Genomic DNA, 8,421 nt, shown 5'->3' on the forward strand with positions numbered 1-8,421 from the left:
CGATGCCATGCAACCCAAATGGACCATGCCGGGTCGGGTCAAGTCTTACCAATTATAGTTATGGACTTAGACATTAATCCAACAGTCTCCCACTTGGATAAGTCTAAAACAATTATTAAGTATGACTTCAAAACCCGACTAGCAATCGTAGCTCTCAAAAGCTTCTGTCGAACTCTGACCTTGCCGATGAACTCTGACCTTTGTCAATGACTTGTCCATTAGATAAGGGATCATATATTCCTCCATTCTAGATATCATATGGACTGAGACATGGATTATAAATCATTCTCTCTGTCCATTTGTTGTTTCCCGATTTCCGATTCATGATGACTGACTGATTGAACAAATCAAATCAGTCCTGGCTTGGCCAAGCACTCACATGTGTCATCGCTAAATCATCGAGGGGCCCACAGATATCGCTTTTATCCCGAAGGTAAAAGGAATGGATAAACTTCGACTCATATGGCTTGTTCTACTACTTGTTGAATCATACACAAAGGCACGTTTTATAACATCGAGTTACCAATCCGTTTTCGTGCAATCAATGTATAACCAACTCATAGTAACAACTCATATCTCTTGGTTTTAAGAATATAAGATATTATCGTCTCATGATCACTCGTGATAAAATCCATGAAGTGATTCAAATGAGCGCGGGTTGAATCCAATACTCAGAACTTATGAGCACTCATGAGTGTTGTAGCACCACTTTGTCCACCAACTTGGACCTCTACAAACCAACCCATGACAGTCTTGATTCATATCTATTTCCAACATATGACCGACTGTGGATGGTTTGAATAACTTAATCATTCAGGAAGAGCGACTTAGTTATTTTGGAAGTCAAAACATGCAAAGTGAAACACAAGAATAAATGAATCAAATATGGTATCAAACCCTATGAATATAAATAAACACTTTTATTTATCACCATACTGATTACTCATTATTCATTGTTTCGGTTTTATCAACTTTATACTTGAATTAAAAACACTAGTTGTCCCATGCTCCAAGCATGTACACTATGTTTTTCTTAAACAATAGCTTTGCCATACACCAAGTATGCACTCTATGTTTGTCTATGATCCTTACTTTGTGAAATAAACCAATTGAACATAATTTCAATGATTCTAATTTCACACTCCCAAATCCTTATCGAAAAATGTGAGAATTTCAAATTCCTATCATTTATCGAAATATGTTTAGATTTTAAACTTATATGCACTGACACTCCTGTAATGAATATGTACAAAGTCACAAAGACCTGTCAACAGTCATTATAAGGTATTCCAATGGAGATCAACTCCATGGAAACTAAGTCTCATATTCAAAGTACATTGCTTTGGACATGCTTCTTGCATTAAGTTTTCTAATCTTACACAGATAACTTCCACCTATGGAGACAACTCCATATTCTCATTTTGACTATCACTTCTGAATAAGAGATGCCTCTTTTCAGAATATGTCAATATGGTCCTTCCAAAATTAGCACTATACTTCCAACTGTCCCTGAGCAACCAATCTTTGGTAAACCTCAGATTGTCCTCGACAATTGCTTAATCATTTTAGTCATATCCAATTCTAGACCTTTTCCCTTCTTAATGCCTCTGGGCATTTGGAAAAATTTATAAATGACAAATATTATAGCACATGCAATCGATCCTGTACCCAAAGCAAATGGTACACGATTCATGATGTCTCACATAAAGACATGATTCTAGACCAGTCTTTTGCTACAATATTTTTATTTTCCATGTTTTCAAAATTTGACTATGAAGAGGGATGCCGTAATCATAATCGAATTTTGAGAACGCAATATATAGAATTTCCTTAAGTTGAACCAATCCAACATGAAATTCATATATATATTCTTAACTAAAGATGATTAAGGTCTCAATCTAAGCCTTTAGAACTGAAATGAAGTATATCCTCTCCCTTACTTATAGAAAAACAACTTTTTCAATCCCTACAGCCTCACGAATTGAAACTTTTGTTTTCTATAATTAACATTGCTAACTTGCAACACTAACAATAATTATCATGCTCCCACTAACATGATGATTATTAGCATAACACTTATGCTCCCACTAGCTTTGACATGTACTCAGAAATCAGCTGGACTTCTAGAAATCAATACTTTATTGACTTTCTTACCAAAGTTCAGATTTCTAATATGAGATGCTTTGATAAAACTTTATCAAAATCATACACCTTTCCTTAGATAGCATGCATGTGTGTCTAAACAATTTCAGAACTATGAAAAGGGATGTCGTAATCATAGTCTTAATTGTTTATATTTTTGCCATTTCTCATAAGTCCATGTTAGTGTGCCGGATAACCATGCACGCTCCACTTAACGACTTTGAGAATGCAAAGATTACAATTGCTATCTTACTTAAAATCTACTTAGTGGAAGTGTTTCCTCACCATCATTTTCATGAATCGGAGAGAAACCTTATGACCCTTAGATTTTATGGTGTATGTGTTCTTATCCACGTGAATTTGTCAAAACCATAATAACAAGACTAGGTTAGTGACAAATCCTAACTCATATGGATTTTAACTTGTGCAATCTTAACCTCTTGCCACCTGGCAGCACAAGGGCCTGCCATTGCTTCCAAGTAGTTATGCAAACAATTGAGAACATGTAGAACTCAAATGTTATAGCCAACTTAAATGGAATGGGCACATAAATGTCAACACGATAGGTTATAAACCTCTAGTTGTGTGCTAGTGATGAAATACAAGTTTTATTCTTGATTAGTTCTTGAAACCATTTCAGGATCTTTTAGACTCCCACTGTCTTCTTGACCAATAAGACTTTCTTGCCAAATATTCAAGAAGTAGTGTGGATTCTTAATCAAGACAAACACTTCACACAATTGGCCTTAGTTGGTCTTTGTTTTATCTAAAACATCACAACTTACCAATTTTAAATGTACAAGAGTAGAAAACTTTTACTCTTACATTTGACAAGTGTTTTAAACATTTCTTTAAGATATATCACTCAAGTTACAATCTTGGAGTATGACTCTAAGAATTGTTTTGGAACGAAGTATGACTCATCTTCCTGATCTAACCATTTCAACAATTCATGACTCCTCTTCTTAGTCATAAGAATGCACTAAGATGACCTTTAGAGGACTAATTGTGATATGGTCTCATAATCTTTAAGATGACCATTAAACATGATACTAAAGTACTCTCCTATCTTTTCAAATTTGAGAAACTTTTATCCTTCTGCCTAATTTGATTCTTCTTATTCGTTCTGGTATACATTGAGACTTTTCCAATGTTTCAGAATTATACTTAAACTTGTAAGTATAACCATATTTACTAAACTTTAGTAAATCAAATAGTCTTAACGAGCTTTGTGGTGGACATGACCAGTGCACAAGAATGTGTACTCGATCCCTTTAGTCCTTCACTTGACTCACACATCCATGTGAACAAGTAATTAGTCTTGATTTTCCAATGCTTGAAAGTTCTCATTCATCATACTATTCAACTTGCATGATTCCATGTTTCGGTCCAATTGAAACTTGGGTGATGAGGAACTTTCCTGATTTGGTAAATTTAGACACTACCACAAATGAAAGAATCAAATCCATTTTCCAATATTGCTGTCAGTGGAATCATATAAGCAACAATTTTCCACAAATGCCATCGTAAGGATACTTCAAATAAATAAAATTAAACAATTTTCTTTTATTTTAAAACTTTGCGGAAAAACTTATCCTTACAATCCACATGGAAAATTGTTGTTATCTATTCCTTAGCAATATATCATAACTTCTTAAGCAACTGCTCAAAATTCTGATGCGATCGAAATCCACCTTCGCGATCAGAATCAGCATATACTTCCTTTAAGATTTCTCTCTATTCTTTGATTCTTAAAACATCAACATGTGACCCAGTCACATCATGTAATGAGGATCTCAGAATAGAACTTAACAGAGTTAGATAATGGGCTCTACCTGAAGTAGAGTCAGACTTATTGACTTTAACATCCTTAGGTAAACTTGGCAGCTTTGCAATCAACGCCCCTTCCTTTGGCAAAATAAACATATGGACCCTTTGGTAATGGGACTATCTCAGACTTAGCCTTTCTCTTTACCATTTGGTCAACCGGGTTGACTATGGCCAATCCCTTTCCATTGGGAAGAGAATGCTTTTTCTGGATTTCCAGTGTCACCATTGTCACTGTCCATAAAGTTTTTGGGAAGTTGATCTTCTAATCAATTTGCTTTACTAGTCCTCAAATCATTGTTGACCAAGCAAATATATAAGATCATTAAGGGTCATGTCGTAGTCTGTTTCATAGTAGTCCCAAAGGAACTCACTAAGTGACTTAGAAAGTGATTGAACATCCAACCTTCTTAAGACTTTGACACCCAACTCTCCCGGCTTGTCAATATGTGACTTCATCTCCAAGATGCGATCACACATAGACCTTGCTTGCCAATAGGGATTGAGTGACCTTTGAACTTGTGGGTTAGGGAGAATAATTGGAGGAGGTGGAGGAAGTAAAGTTCCAAGAAATTTAGGAAGATCATAGATGTCTGAGCTAGACATCTTTTGGGAGATATTCAAGATAGTTCATTTAAAGTCCTTAATATAACACCCAACATGAAATATTAAGGCTAGGATCCAACAACCTATTTATAACTGGAAGAGGGATGCCGTAATCCGAGTTATAAAATAGTTGAAGGTAGGTAAATGACGATTTACCAATTTCCACCATGAAAAACAAAATATAATTAAGTTTTAATTGGATTTGAAACTCCTAGATCTTTTGAGATTCATTGAACTTTTCAATGGCATGTTTCAATCTCGAGTGTGCCCTTCAGGTTTTGTGACTGGGATGTCGAGGATCACAAAACAAGGTGTGAAGTAACCATGCAAATATACTTGATACCCTTAATATTTACCCCTGAATCGATGTGCCGGTTAACCACACGAGCTCCACCGATACTATGATAAATATTAAGTTACCCTTTGCCTACTTTGTTAAATCCAGGTTAGTGTGCCGGTTAACCACACACGCTCCACTAACGGTTTAAACAAAGTGCAAAGTGTAATTTCATGGATTAGCACCTTATTCACATTTTCCTAAGTAATTAAGATTGGGAATTAATAAAAGGTTTAGTTACTTAGTATTTATCATTAATACTTTTAATGAAGGGAGAACTATAGTCCTTGTCCTACCTGTTCGGCTAACGACCCTCCACCAGTCAAGGAAGCGGTGGGTGTGAGTGGACACCCATTAAGCTGCCATTTTATAGGCAACAACCTTATACCCCCCTTATAGACCGGCTTCGTGAATGAGGCCTACTAATGGTAAGACTGACTTGCTCTTATACACATATATATATATATATATATATATATATATATATATATATATATATATATATATATATATATATATATATATATTATTAACTTATAATATTATAAAGTATAAGGGTTGAATTTTAACTTTTAAAATTCTAAGGGCTTAACTTGGAATTAAAGTATTCATTAGAGAAAACTTTTCAAATTCCAAAACTCGAGGGCAAGTTTTGAAACTATTCAAACCTCTTGGATTTTCATAACTTATGAGTTTTAAGTAAAGCTTTAAAACTTTTAATGAAGAGACTCTTGGACATCCATAACTTGAGGACAAATTATGGAGCCATAAAAACTATTTATAAGAAAAGACTCTTCATTTTTTTTGTAACCTAAGGCATATTTATGAGTTTTTTAAGATTCATAAATGTGACTTTTCATATAACTTGAGGACAAGTTACAAAAAACACATTTTATGAACAACTTTTAGATTAATTAGGATTGAAAACAACTAAAACACAATTTTTTTTTCATTAATCTAAACTAACTCATAAATCAAGGAAACATAGAACTTTTGGTAATCCATAACTTATGGAGTTAAATGCTTGTTTTATGATGAAACTTTTCATGTTCCATAACTTAAGAATAAGTTATGGAATTCTTTAAAACATTAACACCAAATTTTGTAACTCCATAAAAACAATTTTTTTTAAAACCTTTTCATATCCATAACTTGTGGAGGTTTCAAAACACATAAGATCACAACTTTAAAAAAAACTTTTTGAGCTCCAAAATTTTATGACAAAATTTGTAACTCCTTAAAACATTTAGATCAAACTTTTAAAACTAATAAAATAATCATATCATTTTATCTTTTACTAAATTTGACCTAATTCAACTCATATAGCAAATGATTCAAATTTTACAAATAATTAGTTTTTCACAAAACAAGTAATTATCTTAAAATTTGACAAACTTCATGTTTTTTTTTTCCTTTCTTTTTTCAACTTTGAAAATCAAACATTTGCATGAATATAACAGAAAACAACCTGGCTCTGATACCACTGTTGGGTTTTAATATACTACAACATCCTATGGTGCACATACAACCCTAAATACCTTGGATCTATGTTTTCTCTATTATACATGCAAATATGAAGTTTCCAAGATATTACCCTATACTAGCATATAAATATCATATACTTGGGTAATAAAATAGATAGAATACATACCTTTTTTTTTATGTAACTTGTCTTCATGAAGCCTGAGTGCCTAGTGCCCCAAGTGTGACACCTCAAATGGTTCACACAACACCATGAACACTTGGAATAACCTTGAGAATAAGGATACTTTGGTTCTCTCTAGTGAAATCGGCCTTGCCCTTTTGTGTACACACACTAGTTCCCATTTCACCAACCAAGGACATCTTTATATAGTGTGGAGATTAGGGTTAAACCCTAATACCCATGACCTTTCATTTCATATGATCCATGGGTTAAACACTCCATGGACTATCCATGAAAGCTTAGCCCAACCTAAATGAACTTGGCCCATCCCACACATATATCTTAGAGTCCATATTTAATTAGTTCCTTTTGATCACTTAATTAATTATAAATTAATTCTTGATCAATACTAATTAAATAATATGATTATATATTAATATATTAGAACTTATAATATATTAACATAAATCACTAGTATCCTTTTTCCTCATCTTGTCTATCCAATTGTCCCGATGCCATGCAACCCAAATGGACCATGCCGGGTCGGGTCAAGTCTTACCAATTATAGTTATGGACTTAGACATTAATCGAACACCTTCTTGGTCGGGACTAGATAAAGGATATGGGAGGTAGTCTCTAAGGCATACCCCTAGAACGATATCATAACCGAAGCTCGACTAATCACGGAACAAACCATGTCCAAAAAGGTTTGATTACACCTCTCAGCCACACCATTAAGCTGTGGTGTCCTAGGAGGTGTAAATTGTGAAACAATTCCACATTCCTTGAGGTAGTCATGGAACTCGATACTAAGATACTCACCACCCCTATCGGAACTGAGCATCTTGATATTCCTGCGCAATTGATTCTCGACTTCATGTTTGAACTCTTTGAACTTTTAAAAGGTTTCTGACTTATGCTTGATTAAGTAGATATATCCATATCTGCTATAATCATCGGTAAAAGTCACATAAAATCGATTTGCATCCCTTGTGGTGGATCTGAAGGGCCCATACACATCGGTGTGTATGAGATCAAACAATCCCTCACCTCTTTTCACACGAACCCGTGAAAGGTGATTTAGTCATCTTTCCAAGCAAATAAGATTCGCATGTATCATCCGACCTATGGTCGAACAATTCCAACACTGCATCCTTTTGGAGTTGGGCAATGCGCTTCTTGTTGAGATGTCCAAGACGACAATTATTCAAGCCTAAACATAATCTACTACTAAGCTTTAAATAATAAATGCCGATCTTGGTAACAGGTGACGATCTCCTATTGCACATTATCAGGTTCATCTTATCAAGCTCCACATTCCTACTTTCTCTTAGTCCCTGCAAGTCAGAGCAAATGTGAAAACCACATCCTATATCAAGGACCCAAGAATAAAAATGCGATGAATTTTTAGACAAAATAGTGTAAATACCTACCGAGGTAGGCTTGATCTTGCCATCCTTAATGTCATGTAGGTACTTGGGGAAGCTTCTCTTCCAATGCCCCTTGTCTTGGCAGTAAAAGCACGTTGCATCCTTTGGAGCCGAGGCAGGGGGAGTAGAATTGGTTTTTCCTTTGGATCCACTACCAGAAGACCCATCATGAGACTTTCCCTTCCAATTTTTCTTTGAGGGAGATTTCCTATTTTTCCCCCTTCCTTGTCCAATAGCCAGGACTGGAGCAGCAGCAGTAGGAGTGGATTCAACACCTTTTCCTTTCAATCCACTTTCCGCGGTTATCAGCAAGCCTTGACGTTTACTCAGTGTGACTTTCTCTTTACTCAAATGATAATTCATCTTGAACTGGTCATAGCAAGGAGGCAATAAGTGCAAGACTATGTCAATAGCCCGCTCCTCACCGAAGTTCA

Source organism: Lactuca virosa, chromosome 2, assembly GCF_052849685.1.
Source record: "Lactuca virosa cultivar CGN04683 chromosome 2, Lactuca_virosa_CGN04683_v6, whole genome shotgun sequence".
NCBI classification, from domain to species: domain Eukaryota; kingdom Viridiplantae; phylum Streptophyta; class Magnoliopsida; order Asterales; family Asteraceae; genus Lactuca; species Lactuca virosa.